Genomic DNA, 9,055 nt, shown 5'->3' on the forward strand with positions numbered 1-9,055 from the left:
ATCTAATTTAACAATTAACTGGAATATTATCACCTGTGTAATAGTGATGACATCTAATTTAACAATTAACTGGAATAAAATCCCCTTGAATCAGTGATGACATCTAATTTAATAATTAACTGGAATATTATCCCCTGTGTATTAGTAATGAAATCTAATTTAACAATTAACTGGAATATTATCCCCTGTGTATTATTAATGACATCTAATTTAACAATTAACTGGAATATTATCCCCTGTGTATTAGTGATGACATCTAATTTAACAATTAACTGGAATATTACCACCTGTGTATTAGTGATGACATCTAATTTAACAATTAACTGGAATATTATCCCCTGTGTATTAGCGATGACATCTAATTTAACAATTAACTGGAATATTATCCCCTGTGTATTAGTGATGACATCTAATTTAACAATTAAATGGAATATTATCCCCTGTGTATTAGTGATGATATCTAATTTAACAATTAACTGGAATATTATCACCTGTGTATTAGTGATGACATCTAATTTAACAATTAACTGGAATATTATCCCCTGTGTATTAGTGATGATATCTAATTTAACAATTAACTGGAATATTATCCCCTGTGTATCAGTGACGACATCTAATTTAACAATTAAGTGGAATGTTTCCACCTGTGTATTAGTGATGACATCTAATTTAACAATTAACTGTAATATTATCCCCTGTGTATTAGTGATGACATCTAATTTAACAATTAACTGGACTATTATCCCCTGTGTATTAGTGATGACATCAAATTTAACAATTAACTGGAATATTACCACCTGTGTATTAGTGATGACATCTAATTTAACAATTAACTGGAATATTATCCCCTGTATATTAGCGATGACGTCTAATTTAACAATTAACTGGAATATTATCACCTGTGTATTTGTGATGACATCTAATTAACAATTAACCAGAATATTTTCAACTGTGTATTAGTGATGATATCTAATTTAACAATTAACTGGAATATTATCACCTGTGTATTAGTGATGACATCTAATTTAACAATTAACTGGAATATTATCCCCTGTGTATTAGTGATGACATCTAATTTAACAATTAACTGGAATATTATCCCCTGTGTATCAGTGATGACAAATAATTTAACAAATAACTAGAATATTATCCCCTTTGTATTAGTGATGACATCTAATTTAATAATTAATTTAAATATTATCCACTGTGTATTAGTGATGACATCTAATTTAACAATTAACTGGAATATTATCCCCTGTGTATTAGTGATGACATCTAATTTAACAATTAGCTGGAATATTATCCCTTGTGTATTGGTGATGACATCTAATTTAACAATTAACTGGAATATTATCAACTGTGTATTAGTGATGACAACTAATTTAACAATTAACTAGAATATTATCCCCTGTGTATTAGTGATGACATCTAATTTAATAATTAATTTAAATATTATCCACTGTGTATTAGTGATGACATCTAATTTAACAATTAACTGGAATATTATCCCCTGTGTATTAGTGATGACATCTAATTTAACAATTAGCTGGAATATTATCCCCTGTGTATTAGTGATGACATCTAATTTAACAATTAACTGGAATATTATCAACTGTGTATTCGTGATGATATCTAATTTAACAATTAACTGGAATATTATCACCTGTGTATTTGTGATGATATCTAATTTAACAATTAACATAATATTACCCCCTGTGTATTAGTGATGACATCTAATTGAACAATGAACCAGAATATCATTCCCTGTGTATTAGTGATGACATCTAATTTAACAATTAACTTGAATATTATCCCCTGTGTATTAGTGATGACATCTAATTTAACAATTAACTGCAATATTATCCCCTGTGTATTAGTGATGATATCTAGTTTAACAATTAACTGGAATATTATCACCTGTGTATTAGTGATGACATCTAATTTAACAATTAACTGGAATATTATCCCCTGTGTATCAGTGATTACATCTAATTTAACAATTAACTGGAATATTATCCCCTGTGTAATAGTGATGACATCTAATTTAACAATTAACTGGAATATTACCCCCTGTGTATTAGTGATGACATCTAATTTAACAATTAACTGGAATATTATCACCTGTGTATTAGTGATGACATCTAATTTAACAATTAACTGGAATAAAATCCCCTTGTATCAGTGATGACATCTAATTTAATAATTAACTGGAATATTACCACCTGTGTATTAGTGATGACATCTAATTTAACAATTAACTGGAATATTATGCCCTGCGTATTGGTGATGACATCTAATTTAACAATTAACTGGAATATTATCCCCTGTGTATCAGTGATGACATCTAATTTAACAATTAACTGGAATATTAACACCTGTGTATTAGCGATGACATCTAACTTAACAATTAACTGGAATATTATCCCCTGTGTATTAGCAATGACATCTAATTTCACAATTAACTAGAATATTATCACCTGTGTATTTGTGATGACATCTAATTTAACAATTAACCAGAATATTATCAACTGTGTATTAGTGATGACATCTAATTTAACAATTAACTGGAATATTATCCCCTGTGTATTAGTGATGACATCTAATTTAACAATTAACTGGAATATTATCACCTGTGTATTAGTAATGACATCTAATTCAACAATTAACCAGAATATTATCAACTGTGTATTAGTGATGTCATCTAATTTAACAATTAACTGGAATATTATCCCCTGTGTATTGGTGATGACATCTAATTTAATAATTAACTGGAATATTATCCCCTGTGTATTAGTGATGACATCTAATTTAACAATTAACTGGAATATTATCCCCTGTGTATTAGTGATGACATCTAATTTAACAATTAACTGGAATATTATCCCCTGTGTATTAGTGATGACATCTAATTTAACAATTAACTGGAATATTATCCCCTGTGTATCAGTGATGACATCTAATTTAACAATTAACTGGAATATTATCCCCTGTGTATTAGTGATGACATCTAATTTAACAATTAACTGGAATATTATCCCCTGTGTATTAGTGATGACATCTAATTTAACAATTAAATGGAATATTATCCCCTGTGTATTAGTGATGATATCTAATTTAACAATTACCTGGAATATTATCACCTGTGTATTAGTGATGACATCTAATTTAACAATTAACTGGAATATTATCCCCTGTGTATCAGTGATTACATCTAATTTAACAATTAACTGGAATATTATCCCCTGTGTATTAGTGATGACATCTAATTTAACAATTAACTGGAATATTATCCCCTGTGTATTAGTGATGACATCTAATTTAACAATTAACTGGAATATTATCCCCTGTGTATTAGTGATGATATCTAATTTAACAATTAACTGGAATATTATCCCCTGTGTATCAGTGATGACATCTAATTTAACAATTAACTGGAATATTATCCCCTGTGTATCAGTGATGACATCTAATTTAACAATTAACTGGAATATTATCCCCTGTGTATCAGTGATGACATCTAATTTAACAACTAAGTGGAATATTTCCACCTGTGCATTAGTGATGACATCTAATTTAACAATTAAGTGGAATATTTCCACCTGTGTATTAGTGATGACATCTAATTTAACAATTAACTGGAATATTATCGCCTGTGTATCAGTGATGACATCTAATTTAACAATTAAGTGGAATATTTCCACCTGTGTATTAGTGATGACATCTAATTTAACAATTAACTGGAATATTATCCCCTGTGTATCAGTGATGACATCTAATTTAACAATTAACTGGAATATTATCCCCTGTGTATCAGTGATGACATCTAATTTAACAATTAACTGGAATATTATCACCTGTGTATTAGTGATGACATCTAATTTAACAATTAACTGGAATATTATCCCCTGTTTATTAGTGATGACATCTAATTTAACAATTAACTGGAATATTATCCCCTGTGTATTAGTGATGACATATAATTTAACAATTAACTGGAATATTATCCCCTGTTTATTAGTGATGACATCTAATTTAACAATTAACTGGAATATTATCCCCTGTGTATTAGTGATGACATCTAATTTAACAATTAACTGGAATATTATCCCCTGTTTATTAGTGATGACATCTAATTTAACAATTAACTGGAATATTATCCCCTGTGTATTAGTGATGACATATAATTTAACAATGAACTGGAATATTATCCCCTGTGTATTAGTGATGACATCTAATTTAACAATTAACAAGAATATTATCCCCTGTGTATTAGTGATGATATCTAATTTAACAATTAACTGGAATATTATCCCCTGTGTATCAGTGATGACATCTAATTTAACAATTAACTGGAATATTATCCCCTGTGTATCAGTGATGACATCTAATTTAACAATTAAGTGGAATATTTCCACCTGTGTATTAGTGATGACATCTAATTTAACAATTAACTGGAATATTATCCCCTGTGTATCAGTGATGACATCTAATTTAACAATTAACTGGAATATTATCACCTGTGTATCAGTGATGACATCTAATTTAACAATTAACTGGAATATTATCCCCTGTGTATCAGTGATGACATCTAATTTAACAATTAAGTGGAATATTTCCACCTGTGTATTAGTGATGACATCTAATTTAACAATTAACTGGAATATTATCCCCTGTGTATCAGTGATGACATCTAATTTAACAATTAACTGGAATATTATCCCCTGTGTATCAGTGATGACATCTAATTTAACAATTAACTTGAAAATTATCCCCTGTGTATTAGTGATGACATCTAATTTAACAATTAACTGGAATATTATCCCCTGTTTATTAGTGATGACATCTAATTTAACAATTAACTGGAATATTATCCCCTGTGTATTAGTGATGACATATAATTTAACAATTAACTGGAATATTATCCCCTGTTTATTAGTGATGACATCTAATTTAACAATTAACTGGAATATTATCCCCTGTGTATTAGTGATGACATATAATTTAACAATGAACTGGAATATTATCCCCTGTGTATTAGTGATGACATCTAATTTAACAATTAACAAGAATATTATCCCCTGTGTATTAGTGATGATATCTAAATTAACAATTAACTGGAATATTATCCCCTGTGTATCAGTGATGACATCTAATTTAACAATTAACTGGAATATTATCCCCTGTGTATCAGTGATGACATCTAATTTAACAATTAAGTGGAATATTTCCACCTGTGTATTAGTGATGACATCTAATTTAACAATTAACTGGAATATTATCCCCTGTGTATCAGTGATGACATCTAATTTAACAATTAACTGGAATATTATCACCTGTGTATCAGTGATGACATCTAATTTAACAATTAACTGGAATATTATCCCCTGTGTATCAGTGATGACATCTAATTTAACAATTAAGTGGAATATTTCCACCTGTGTATTAGTGATGACATCTAATTTAACAATTAACTGGAATATTATCCCCTGTCTATCAGTGATGACATCTAATTTAACAATTAACTGGAATATTATCCCCTGTGTATCAGTGATGACATCTAATTTAACAATTAACTGGAATATTATCCCCTGTGTATTAGTGATGACATCTAATTTAACAATTAACTGGAATATTATCCCCTGTTTATTAGTGATGACATCTAATTTAACAATTAACTGGAATATTATCCCCTGTGTATTAGTGATGACATATAATTTAACAATTAACTGGAATATTATCCCCTGTGTATTAGTGATGACATTTAATTTAACAATTAACTGGAATATTATCCACTGTGTATTAGTGATGACATCTAATTTAACAATTAAGTGGAATATTTCCACCTGTGTATTAGTGATGACATCTAATTTAACAATTAACTGGAATATTATCCCCTGTGTATTAGTGATGACATCTTATTTAACAATTAACTGGAATATTATCCCCTGTGTATTAGTGATGACATCTAATTTAACAATTAACTGGAATATTATCCCCTGTGTATTAGTGATGACATCTAATTTAACAATTAACTGGAATATTATCCCCTGTGTATTCGTGATGACATCTAATTTAACAATTAACTGGAATATTATCCCCTGTGTATTAGTGATGATATCTAATTTAACAATTAACTGGAATATTATCACCTGTTTATTAGTGATGACATCTAATTTAACAATTAACTGGAATATTATCCCCTGTGTATCAGTGATGACATCTAATTTAACAATTAACTGGAATATTATCCCCTGTGTATCAGTGATGACATCTAATTTAACAATTAACTGGAATATTATCACCTGTGTATTAGTGATGACATCTAATTTAACAATTAACTGGAATATTATCCCCTGTGTATTAGTGATGACATCTAATTTAACAATCAACTGGAATATTATCCCCTGTGTATCAGTGATGACAAATAATTTAACAAATAACTAGAATATTATCCCCTTTGTATTAGTGATGACATCTAATTTAATAATTAATTTAAATATTATCCACTGTGTATTAGTGATGACATCTAATTTAACAATTAACTGGAATATTATCCCCTGTGTATTAGTGATGACATCTAATTTAACAATTAGCTGGAATATTATCCCTTGTGTATTGGTGATGACATCTAATTTAACAATTAACTGGAATATTATCAACTGTGTATTAGTGATGACAACTAATTTAACAATTAACTAGAATATTATCCCCTGTGTTTTAGTGATGACATCTAATTTAATAATTAATTTAAATATTATCCACTGTGTATTAGTGATGACATCTAATTTAACAATTAACTGGAATATTATCCCCTGTGTATTAGTGATGACATCTAATTTAACAATTAGCTGGAATATTATCCCCTGTGTATTAGTGATGACATCTAATTTAACAATTAACTGGAATATTATCAACTGTGTATTCGTGATGATATCTAATTTAACAATTAACTGGAATATTATCACCTGTGTATTTGTGATGATATCTAATTTAACAATTAACATAATATTACCCCCTGTGTATTAGTGATGACATCTAATTGAACAATGAACCAGAATATCATTCCCTGTGTATTAGTGATGACATCTAATTTAACAATTAACTTGAATATTATCCCCTGTGTATTAGTGATGACATCTAATTTAACAATTAACTGCAATATTATCCCCTGTGTATTAGTGATGATATCTAGTTTAACAATTAACTGGAATATTATCACCTGTGTATTAGTGATGACATCTAATTTAACAATTAACTGGAATATTATCCCCTGTGTATCAGTGATGACATCTAATTTAACAATTAAGTGGAATATTTCCACCTGTGTATTAGTGATGACATCTAATTTAACAATTAACTGGAATATTATCCCCTGTGTATCAGTGATGACATCTAATTTAACAATTAACTGGAATATTATCCCCTGTGTATCAGTGATGACATCTAATTTAACAATTAACTGGAATATTATCCCCTGTGTATTAGTGATGACATCTAATTTAACAATTAACTGGAATATTATCCCCTGTTTATTAGTGATGACATCTAATTTAACAGTTAACTGGAATATTATCCCCTGTGTATTAGTGATGACATATAATTTAACAATTAACTGGAATATTATCCCCTGTGTATTAGTGATGACATCTAATTTAACAATTAACTGGAATATTATCCCCTGTTTATTAGTGATGACATCTAATTTAACAATTAACTGGAATATTATCCCCTGTGTATCAGTGATGACATCTAATTTAACAATTAACTGGAATATTATCCCCTGTGTATCAGTGATGACATCTAATTTAACAATTAACTGGAATATTATCCCCTGTGTATTAGTGATGACATCTAATTTAACAATTAACTGGAATATTATCCCCTGTTTATTAGTGATGACATCTAATTTAACAGTTAACTGGAATATTATCCCCTGTGTATTAGTGATGACATATAATTTAACAATTAACTGGAATATTATCCCCTGTGTATTAGTGATGACATCTAATTTAACAATTAACTGGAAAATTATCCCCTGTTTATTAGTGATGACATCTAATTTAACAATTAACTGGAATATTATCCCCTGTGTATTAGTGATGACATATAATTTAACAATGAACTGGAATATTATCCCCTGTGTATTAGTGATGACATCTAATTTAACAATTAACAAGAATATTATCCCCTGTGTATTAGTGATGATATCTAATTTAACAATTAACTGGAATATTATCCCCTGTGTATCAGTGATGACATCTAATTTAACAATTAACTGGAATATTATCCCCTGTGTATCAGTGATGACATCTAATTTAACAATTAAGTGGAATATTTCCACCTGTGTATTAGTGATGACATCTAATTTAACAATTAACTGGAATATTATCCCCTGTGTATCAGTGATGACATCTAATTTAACAATTAACTGGAATATTATCACCTGTGTATCAGTGATGACATCTAATTTAACAATTAACTGGAATATTATCCCCTGTGTATCAGTGATGACATCTAATTTAACAATTAAGTGGAATATTTCCACCTGTGTATTAGTGATGACATCTAATTTAACAATTAACTGGAATATTATCCCCTGTCTATCAGTGATGACATCTAATTTAACAATTAACTGGAATATTATCCCCTGTGTATCAGTGATGACATCTAATTTAACAATTAACTGGAATATTATCCCCTGTGTATTAGTGATGACATCTAATTTAACAATTAACTGGAATATTATCCCCTGTTTATTAGTGATGACATCTAATTTAACAATTAACTGGAATATTATCCCCTGTGTATTAGTGATGACATATAATTTAACAATTAACTGGAATATTATCCCCTGTGTATTAGTGATGACATCTAATTTAACAATTAACTGGAATATTATCCACTGTGTATTAGTGATGACATCTAATTTAACAATTAAGTGGAATATTTCCACCTGTGTATTAGTGATGACATCTAATTTAACAATTAACTGGAATATTATCCCCTGTGTATTAGTGATGACATCTAATTCAACAATTAACTGGAATATTATCCC

This window comes from Heterodontus francisci, unplaced genomic scaffold, assembly GCF_036365525.1.
Source record: "Heterodontus francisci isolate sHetFra1 unplaced genomic scaffold, sHetFra1.hap1 HAP1_SCAFFOLD_361, whole genome shotgun sequence".
Classification (NCBI taxonomy): domain Eukaryota; kingdom Metazoa; phylum Chordata; class Chondrichthyes; order Heterodontiformes; family Heterodontidae; genus Heterodontus; species Heterodontus francisci.